Below are 9,551 nucleotides of genomic sequence, written 5' to 3' on the forward strand. Positions count from 1 at the left end.
TGACACATAAAATCCATGCATTTTAGGTGTATTTCTACAAGTCTTCACAAATAATACACCCATATAACCCCATCCCAGTGAAGAGATAGATCATCCCATCATTCCAGAAAGTTCCCTTATGTCTCTTCCCAAATAATGCATGTCTCACCAGCCAGCATCACCTCCCCCCCACCTCAGGACAACTACTGTTTTGATTTCTTTTACTGGAGGTTAGATTTACTATTTCTAGAGCTTCATATGCAAGCTCCTGGCTTTTATTCTTCACAAAGCGGCAGGAAAGGAGCGGACTAGCAGAGACCTGGTGGGAGGTCCTCATCTGACCCACACCTGAGCACAGGTAGGCCCACCGGCCACAGCAGCAGTTAGTAGGTGTCTGCGTCACCCAGGGCAGTGGTGGTGGGATCTGTCAGCAGCAGAACCTGACAGGCACCCACCACCCCACCGGCCCCACACTTGGTGTCATGGGTGCCCCATCTATAGTGTCCAGAGCACCAACTGGCCTGACATCCTCAGGCCTTCCGGCCAACAGCAGAGAGTCTGGCAGGGCCAGCATCGCCTTCACCTGCATGTAGCACCAGAAAGCAAACCAAGATCAGCATTTCTGGAACCTCCCACCCAAATGCACCTGCAGACATAGAAATGGGAGACTCGGGGGCACTGGAACAATGAAGCAGAACAAAGAGTGTTCCCAGGGCTCTGAGAACTAAATTAAAACTGGGAGGGCTGACGTGGCAGTTTCACCGAATCATCTGGAACCTAGGTTCTTTCCATCTTTCTACTCCTGCACCCTTAGCATGGCTTCTTCAGTGTTCCAGGCAGGAACCCCAGCCATCTAAATCACAAAACAGGATTCCCCAACAAAGAACGTTGCTTTTATATTTACTCTGTTTCCCTGCAAAAGAGATGAGAAAAACGTAACTTTTCAGCTGGGCACATCAGCCAAGGTTTCTCTTAGTGAGGAAAAACAGAGGATGGCTATGAAACAGGCAATCCACAGATGCCATCAAAGGAAGAAAATATCCCTAAGGCCAAATATAAGACAAATATCTTGAATTTCTTTTTTTGTTGTTTTCTTTTCAGCACCAATTTATTTTTTTCTCGTCAAGAGAATCAATATATATTATTACCCAACAATTCAAGGTGCATAACTTTGATTTAAATTGGAGAACTGAGCCCCGCAGGTGTGGGCTCCCAGGAGGTCACCTTTGGATTCTGATTCCCGGTCAGGGCCCATGCCTCAGTTACGGGCTCAATCCCCAGGAGGGGGTGTGCAGGAGGCAGCCAATTAATGACTCTCTCATCATTAATGTTTCTCTCTCTCTCTCTCCCTCTCCATTCCTCTCTCTGAAATCAATAAAAACATATTTAAAAAAAAAAACAAAAAAAACTGGACATGAAGCCCATAAATATGCTAAGACCTACAAGCTAAACCTGAATGGAGCACCTGGCTGCTACAACACATTTAAGTAGATAAAGAATCTCCTGATGTCACATCCAGAATGTCCAGAACACACCTGAAAGTGAATGTCGTGCCCAGAACCAGGAACAGCCCAACATGAACAAGACAAGACATCCATCGAATGCCAACATCAGAACGAATTCGATGTTGGAGGCATGTGACAAGGGTTCTAAAGCAGCCATCATTAAAATCCTTCAACAAACAGTTCAGAATTCTCTTGAAGCAAATAAAGAAATGGGAAATCTCCACAAAGAAATGAAAGCTACCAAAAGGCGTAAGGTCTGACCTAGTAGCCTGTGTGCCCAGGTGTCTTCTTGTCCATCAGTCTCAGGGGAAGCTCTGTGACAGGGAGGCCAAGGCCACGGGCCTTCAGAATCAGGTCCCTGTGAGTAGGCGCAGCTGCAGTGTGAGGTGAGCCACTGGGCAGGCTGTCTCACCAGGGAGTGAGGCTTTCTTGCCAGGTGACAGGTTGAAGGCCATCCTCCCCTTTCCCGGTATCAGACTGGGGACTGCCAGTCCCATTCGTGTGGCCAACGAACTATTCATGAAGGCGGCTGAGGACTTGGGGAGAGGAGGCTTGGTCTCATGTCTTGTGTTGGTCCTGTTTCACAATGGAAATTTCTTGGCCTTTTCCAACATTATGACCCTTGGCAAGATGAAAACATCAGGTCTGAGGGTCTCAATTTACCCCCCGGTGAGCCAAAGAGTCTGCACCTGGGCTGAGTAGCATAGGAAAATCGCACTCACTGAAAAAGCCTTCAGGAGTGGGCAAGTCCCGAGTCCAAATGTCCAAGGGTTAGGGGAAGAGCAGTGAGTGTCCTCGCCAAGGCTCCAATCAGATTTCCCAAGGACCACAGCCACTTACAGCTCCACATGGCGCCCCAAGCGTTTGCTGGGAAGCTACATGTGGCTTCACTTGTACGTCTAAGCTTTGTGATTTCATTTCTAATTTTGAAGTCCTCTTTGAAAATACAAGTGAGGACATGCTATACATTAATCAAAGAACCCATGGACACAGACTATAGCGCAGAGAATGCCTGGGGGAGGGGCGGTGTGCAGGGTGGAGGGGATCAATGGGGGAAAAGGGGCATCTGTAATACTTTCAGCAATAAAGATCAATTTTTAAAAATAAAAATAAATTAAAATACACTATACATATACTAATTATTTCAAAAGTATGTTTAACCCTATATGAATATTGTCAAAGCCCTTATGTTAATAATTTTTATAGATAAGCCATAATATATGAAAATTTATTTTGTTAGATATCTGCCAACATAACTATGAGGTATTGATTAAATTATTAATTGTCATTAATGGTAGTTAATGAATGCATTTAATTTGAAATTAACTTTACTAAAACCCTAGGCTTGCTGTCTTCGCCAGGTTCCCAGTTATTAAAGATGAAGTTATCTCCCTTCTAATGAGGACAGCGGTAACCACGGGCAGCCCCACTTCTACTGATTGCTGTCGGCTCTGGCATTTTGTTCAGAAAATACTCTTTCCTGTTTTTAGCATTTCCCGGTCAGTCCTAACCAAGGCAATGATTTCAGGGAAAAATAGCTTTTCTGTTTTTATTGCATCTCATTTGGTTCTAGGCATGATCAATGTCAGAAATGTGAGTCTAACAAAACTTAATTGAAATTTTTAAATGTCCAGCAATAAAAAGTTTCATTTTTTATTAACTCATTTCCCTATGTAAAAATCTGCTTAGAAAATCAGTTTTTAAAAGCATTTTGGGATAATTTTTTCTTCTATTAGGAAAACAGGCTTTATTTTTATTATTTTAATGAGCTTCATCACTATTGAATTTCTCTACTTTAAATAAATTACTTTTCAAAAATGTATTTTAACTGGGCATCTAACATTTAATTGGAGTCCATTTATCTTTTGGATTGTCTTCTCTTGGTGCCTGTTTAGAAACCTAATCAAACATCTCAGTAGCTCTTTTGGTTGCTTTAGAACTGCCAGCCCAGAAGTGTGACCATAACTGAAATCTAAGAGACCATATTAGGGTTCAACATAAAATGTACACTGTCCTTGTTGTGCAACTAAAGGTCAGCGTCATGAGCCTTCCTGGTACTTCAGATGCCTGGAAATAAAATACAAGCAGACAGGATGGTTTCAAAGCTCTAAAAGCATAATGAAGCTGTTTCTTTGAGTTTCCTGGGATTGCACAGCCCACGATGTAATTAAGAGCTATTCCAGAGAGTGAAGAAAATGACAGAGATAACATGAAAAATTTCAATAAAATGTGAATCCCTTTGGCATTGACATCGATCTGCCATGAACCAAAGGGTCTCAGAGTCAGAATAGAAATTAACCATCCTTTAATCCAGTGGTTCTCAAGGTTCCTTGTGCATATTGGAATCACCTGGGTGGTGAGAACACCCATCATTTTGGTCTGATTCCTAGATTTCTTCTTCATAGGCCTGGAGTGGGACCCAGGACTTTCATTTCTTACAAGCTCCCATGAGATGCTGCTGCAGCTGGTCGGGATGGAGAACACACCTTGATAACTATCCTTCTAGAAGATTAAATATGGTCACAGACACTGGTTCTAAGGTATCTACCAGGCTCAGTAAACGCCAGCCAGTTAGCAACAGCAGCCAAGCAGCAGAGCCGTAACCAGAAGCCGCGGGGCTGCGGGAAGCGAGCGTGAGGCCCTGGCCTTGTTCTCACAGAAGGAGCAGAACCTCTCTTCTGGGGACCGTGCCCTGAGCAGGCTGGTTCTGACGGGCTCTAAAATTCCCCTCAGATGTAAAATTCCTCTCTGCTTCCACACTTGGGGCTTTATATTCTCTCTAACCGTCCATAGCAAGGAAGGGACTAGGAGGAAGGGGAGGATTTCGGTTTCTAACATGTCAATAAATTCAGAAAGGACAGACTAAACATCAATAGGAGGGTGAGAAAAATGAGGCTGTAGTTTGAGATCCACATATTTTAGCTCAATATTTTTTATACCTGGCAGAGTGTGTGGTGACAAGGCCCAGGAGGCAGGCCGAGCTTGAGTTCCAGGAAGGCACGGGCTATATTTTTCTAACCCGTCGCAATATAACAGTGTGAACGCATAGAATGAATGGATTCAATCAGCCGAAGTTGATTGAAATCGATAGACATTCAATTCTAGAAGGTTAGACGGAGGAACATGCGTGTGCTGAGTGAAAACACCACAGCGGGCCAGGTACACATCACGGCTACGCGAGGAGAGGGCCAGGAACGGTACGGCCTGTCTGTTCCCTTGCCTGCCCCGAGCCCGTACCCATGAGACTGAGTGTAGTTAACTGAAAACATAGTCACGCTCACGTGTCCCATTTTAAAGTCAGAGACACACAGTTCACGTGATTCCTCGGCATGTCTGGTGGTCATGGGACGGTTGTAGTCAACTAATATCCCTACTGGCTGAGATGATAACCTTACAGCCTCACACCTCTGCTCCCCTCCGCTGGGCTCCTCACTTGTGTCACTGAGAACGTAGATGAAATACGAACGCTGCTTATTTTCCAGCACCAGCTCCAGCATTGCCACAGGCTGAATGGTTGTGTTTCCCCCAAATTCCTATGTCAAACCCTAACGCCCAACATGACGGTATTAGGAGACGGGGCCTTTGGCAGGTGACTGGGTGAAGAGGGTGGCGCCCACATGAATGGGAGCAATGGCATAAAAGAGCCCCCAGAGAGCTCCCGGAGCCCCCCCGTGAGGTCACCGAGAGGAGACAGGCCTCCCGGGCCAGGGAGCACGCCCGCACCACACGCCTGCTGGCTCCTCGGCCCCGCACTCCAAGCCCCCAGGCTGAGAGAAATAAATGCCTGTCGCTCATACGCCACCTGGTCGTGGGCTAAGACGAGCACCCTTAGACATGAAACTCTCCAGCAGCTACCACGTTAAACGTGCTACCCCTAAACATAAATGCTGACGGGCAGTGCTGGGAATGGACCCCCGTCAGTGCTGACTGAGTAAATGTGTCACAGAGCTCGTGGCTCATTGAGCTTAGCAAGCATTAAGATATATCACATCATAAAAATGAAATCAATTGCTCTAATCTAAGATCTAGCTCTCCCATTTCCCTACCAGTCATTCAAAAAGATAAACTCTCTGCTTTGGGGGAGGGTGAAGCTGGAATTTTAAGTCTCGCTTAATGAAATCCGGTTGAGTTCATAAGGAAATTTTTCAAATCTTAAAGAAAAAAATTTTTTAAAAATGTATTCCATTGATTGCTACTTACAAGACAGTTTCCCATGCTAAAGATCAAAAGGTATGACTGTGATTGGCTCTGTGACCTTCCAGCATTGATAACGCTATGTGCCGACGACACTACCTGCCCCCAGAGGGGGGACTAATATTCTTCTCATCACATAACACCCCCAGGGCGTGTTCAGATTTGTGACAGTCAGATGTAACACTGATCACTTAAATTACGGGCTCAGACTCTGCTCTAAGGCAACACACACCCAGTTATGCGTAAACCCCGGGGGGCAAAGACACAGTGCAGAATTTAACACATAATCTGACGTGTCCCATTTTAAAGTCAGCGACACGCAGCTGAAGCGATGCCTCGGCAGGTCCTGGTGGCGGCAGGACAGTGCCGTGCTCACCTAATGTCTCTCTTCACCGAGATGAAAATTTCTCAGCTTCACACCTCTCCTCCCTCAGCGGCGGTCCTCATTTATTTCACTGAGAACATAGATGAAGCAAGAAGGTTGCCTTATCGCCCAGCTGGCGTGGCCCAGCGGTTGAGCATCAACTAATGATCCAGGAGATGGAGGTTCGATTCCCGGTCAGGGCACAGGTCTGGGTTGTGGGCTCGATCCCCAGTGGGGCGCGTGCAGGAGGCAGCCGATCGATGACTCTCACCATTGATGTTTCTGTCTCTCCCTCCCCCTTCCTCTCTATGAAATCAATTTAAAAATTTTCTAAAAATCTTTTTAAAAGAAGATTGCCTTATTTTTCCAGCCCAGAAATGAGGCAAACGCGGCACTGACCAGACCAAGACGAGAACCCGAGTGTACAGAGCAGGCGCGGAGCAGAGAACGTGGTGACCCTGCATCCGGCCGCAGTGCAGGGGGAGTCAGGTGCTGCGCAGGCCAGGCCGGCCCTGGGAGCTCCTCCCGTGGGTATTGATTTGAGGCCACGAATAAATTTTGTCAAGGAGACGATTTCACAGACACAGAACCTGGGAAAGAAAGATCGACTATACTGTGCTGTTGATTTTCCTCTGAGCAAAGCTGACAGAAATTTGGAAAGGTTTGGATAACACCGAGTTACACTGAACGGCTGGAGGATTCTTGTTCCCAAGGGACTCGGAGAATTGCAGTGCTACCAGAAAAACAGTGTGCGCGCAAAAACCAGCTTTTCTGTGTCTGGGCTATGATTCTTTAAACTGGGGTGGACGGCCATGGTCAGCTGGTTAACTCTCCAAAAATATCTACAAGGCTCACTCCCGCATGGCTGAAGTTTATCTCTAAGAACAATGGAAAAATAGAATTTTATTTTGAAAAGCACAGGCAGATGTGTGGATTTAATTGGTCAATAATAACAAAAGCATCTCAGTATCTCATAAAATGTTGTGGTCATCAGCGAGTACATGAAATATAATTATGTTTGACCAAAAGCTGTCTCCTTGGTCACTGTGTCATCCCAGAACGGAATTATCTGTTCAACGCTTAATAACAGATTCCAGCCTGTCTTTTCAGAAAGTCCGGCGTCCTGGCCCAGGGTACACCGTTTCACACTCTTAGAGCTGAAAGAACAAAACCCTAAAGCAGTTCATTCACCTCTAACAAGCAGCTCATCGTTTTTAACGCACAGCAAACACAGCGTTTCTGGAGACAGGATGCCGACCCTTCCGTTGGATCAATTTATGCATCATCGGGTATCGATAAACTTCAGAATCTCTCCCTGTGGCATGGACATACGTTGACTTAAAATGTGAGCTTTAGTTGAAAATCCATAGTGTTAAAACCTGAGAAATAGCTCCCATTCTGAAATCGTGTGCTCACCTTACTCCTTAAGCAATTTCTTTTCAGTTTTTTTTCTTTCTTTCAGTTCTTTGTTTCTTTTTCTATGTATTGGATACATTTCTTTGAAAGCAAATGAATCTTTCCAGCACAATATAAAAAGTTAAAAGGTGTGTGCTTCTGTTCATAACATAAGCAAGTGTGTAACACCACCTTAAAGTCCTAGTTTATGGGAGGGATGGAGGGGGGATGGAGGGGGGATGGAGGGAGGGATGGGGAGGGATGGGGGAGGGCAGGGGGGAGGGTCCACTGAGAACACAGATGTTTTAAACAGTAAAATGGGCCACGCTGGCCAGCTGAACACAGATAGAAAACTACAACTGCAGAATGTGCATAGTTCTCAACCGTCCATGAAATATTCATAAATACTATTGGTTACCTGATATTATTTCAGGATTCGAGCTTTACCAGACTTTCTAAGGCACATAAAACGATGCGAAAAACAACAAACACTATAAAAGTGGGCAGTTTAATTCCCGTTTGCTGTTGCCCAAAGTGTGTACCTCTTCGCGGTATCAGAGGAAAGCAGGAGTGGTCCTTGTCGGCCTTCCCTTTGGGTCGCTCACCACCGGCAGCCCCGCCCCTCTGCCAAAATCCATGGGCAGGCCAGCACCCCGAGGCAAACGGGCCTTGCAGGTCCCTGACCTCGTGGGGGCTCATCCTTCCACCTGCTTTGGCCCTGCGACTCCTCCCTGTCTTCTCCGCTCGTGGAAGCCTCTGAGGAGGTGACTACATTTCACCTAGGTCTAGGGTTGTTCAAGCAAAAACACTTCCCTTAGTTTTCCCCTACAAGGCAACGCAGCTCTTCGCCGTATTTCTAACACGCGATGCTGTACATTTCACGGTTCTTCTCGACTTGATCAGCTCATATTGAAGAGAAGCAGATCCTTGGCTCTTCCTGAACATGAAATGCTCAGACTCACCTCCAGGTATTCTGAGTCCAAAGGCTGGACAGTCATAATTTTCTTTTTTTTAAAAAAAATTACATATCTTTATTGATGTCAGAGAGAGGAAAGGAAGGGGGAGAGAGAGAGAGAGAGAAACATCAATGATGAGAATCATTGATCGGCGGCCCAGCCCACAACCCGGGCATGTGCCCTGACTGGGAATCGAACCCCGATCTCCTGGATCCTAGGTCGATGCTCAACCGCTGAGCCACACCCGGCAGGGCTGGACATTCATAATTTTCATAGAAATTCGCAGGTGATTCTGACATCAGGGCCCTGGCCCCCACCCCCATCACCAACGTGAGCCTAACTCAAACCAAAGTCCTTCACAAGGGGCTTCGATGTTCTCAGATACGGGCTCTCGCACACGAACCCCACCCTCACTCAGCAGGGCTCACAGCTCCCGGAGCCTTCTCCCAGGAGGGCTCTTAGGGACGGGCGGGTCCAGTTTGAAGGGCGCGGGGAAGGCTGCGGTGTCGTCCCCACCCGCTCCGGCCTTGCGGGGAGTGCCGGCCACGCCTTCCCGGGCGCAGGCTGCTTGGTGCAGGGGGCCTGCGCTTGCAGAAGCCAGCACAGCCAATACCGGTGCCGTTCCCGGTCTGTAAGATGACCGGCGGCCTCCCCTCTAGGATTCCTTGCGTTTCCCGTGTCTCCCTCTGGGCCTTTTCATTTCAAATGCGGACAGGGGCACACAGAAGACCGGAGAGGGACCTCCAGAGTCCTGTCCTCCCCCAGCCCGTCTGGGGCCCCGCTCGAGAACAGCTTCACCAAATAAAGGGAGAAAGCAGAGTTTCCATTCTTTTCTCCACTTGGATGTTAAGTGCTGGGATGCCAAATAGTGATTCACCAATGAGGCCCTGCGTACCCAGAATCAGACTTAACTAAAGCACAAGCGTTCATAACAGAACCGCTCTCCTTTGTCAACAGCAGAAAATCACAGCGAACGGGGCCAAGGGCGGGGGAGCAGCAGGGTCCCCAGCAGCACGACCCGGTGGGCGCTGGGCCCTCCCTTACACAGGCACTGCGAGGGCACACGACCCAGAGCCACGCCCGAGGGGTACCGAAGCCTCTCCAGGCTCCCCTCTAGGGGAGCTGAGTCCGTCAGGGGAGGGAGAAACCAAGCTGTGC

Source organism: Miniopterus natalensis, chromosome 7 (genome assembly GCF_054644295.1).
Source record: "Miniopterus natalensis isolate mMinNat1 chromosome 7, mMinNat1.hap1, whole genome shotgun sequence".
Lineage (NCBI taxonomy): Eukaryota > Metazoa > Chordata > Mammalia > Chiroptera > Miniopteridae > Miniopterus > Miniopterus natalensis.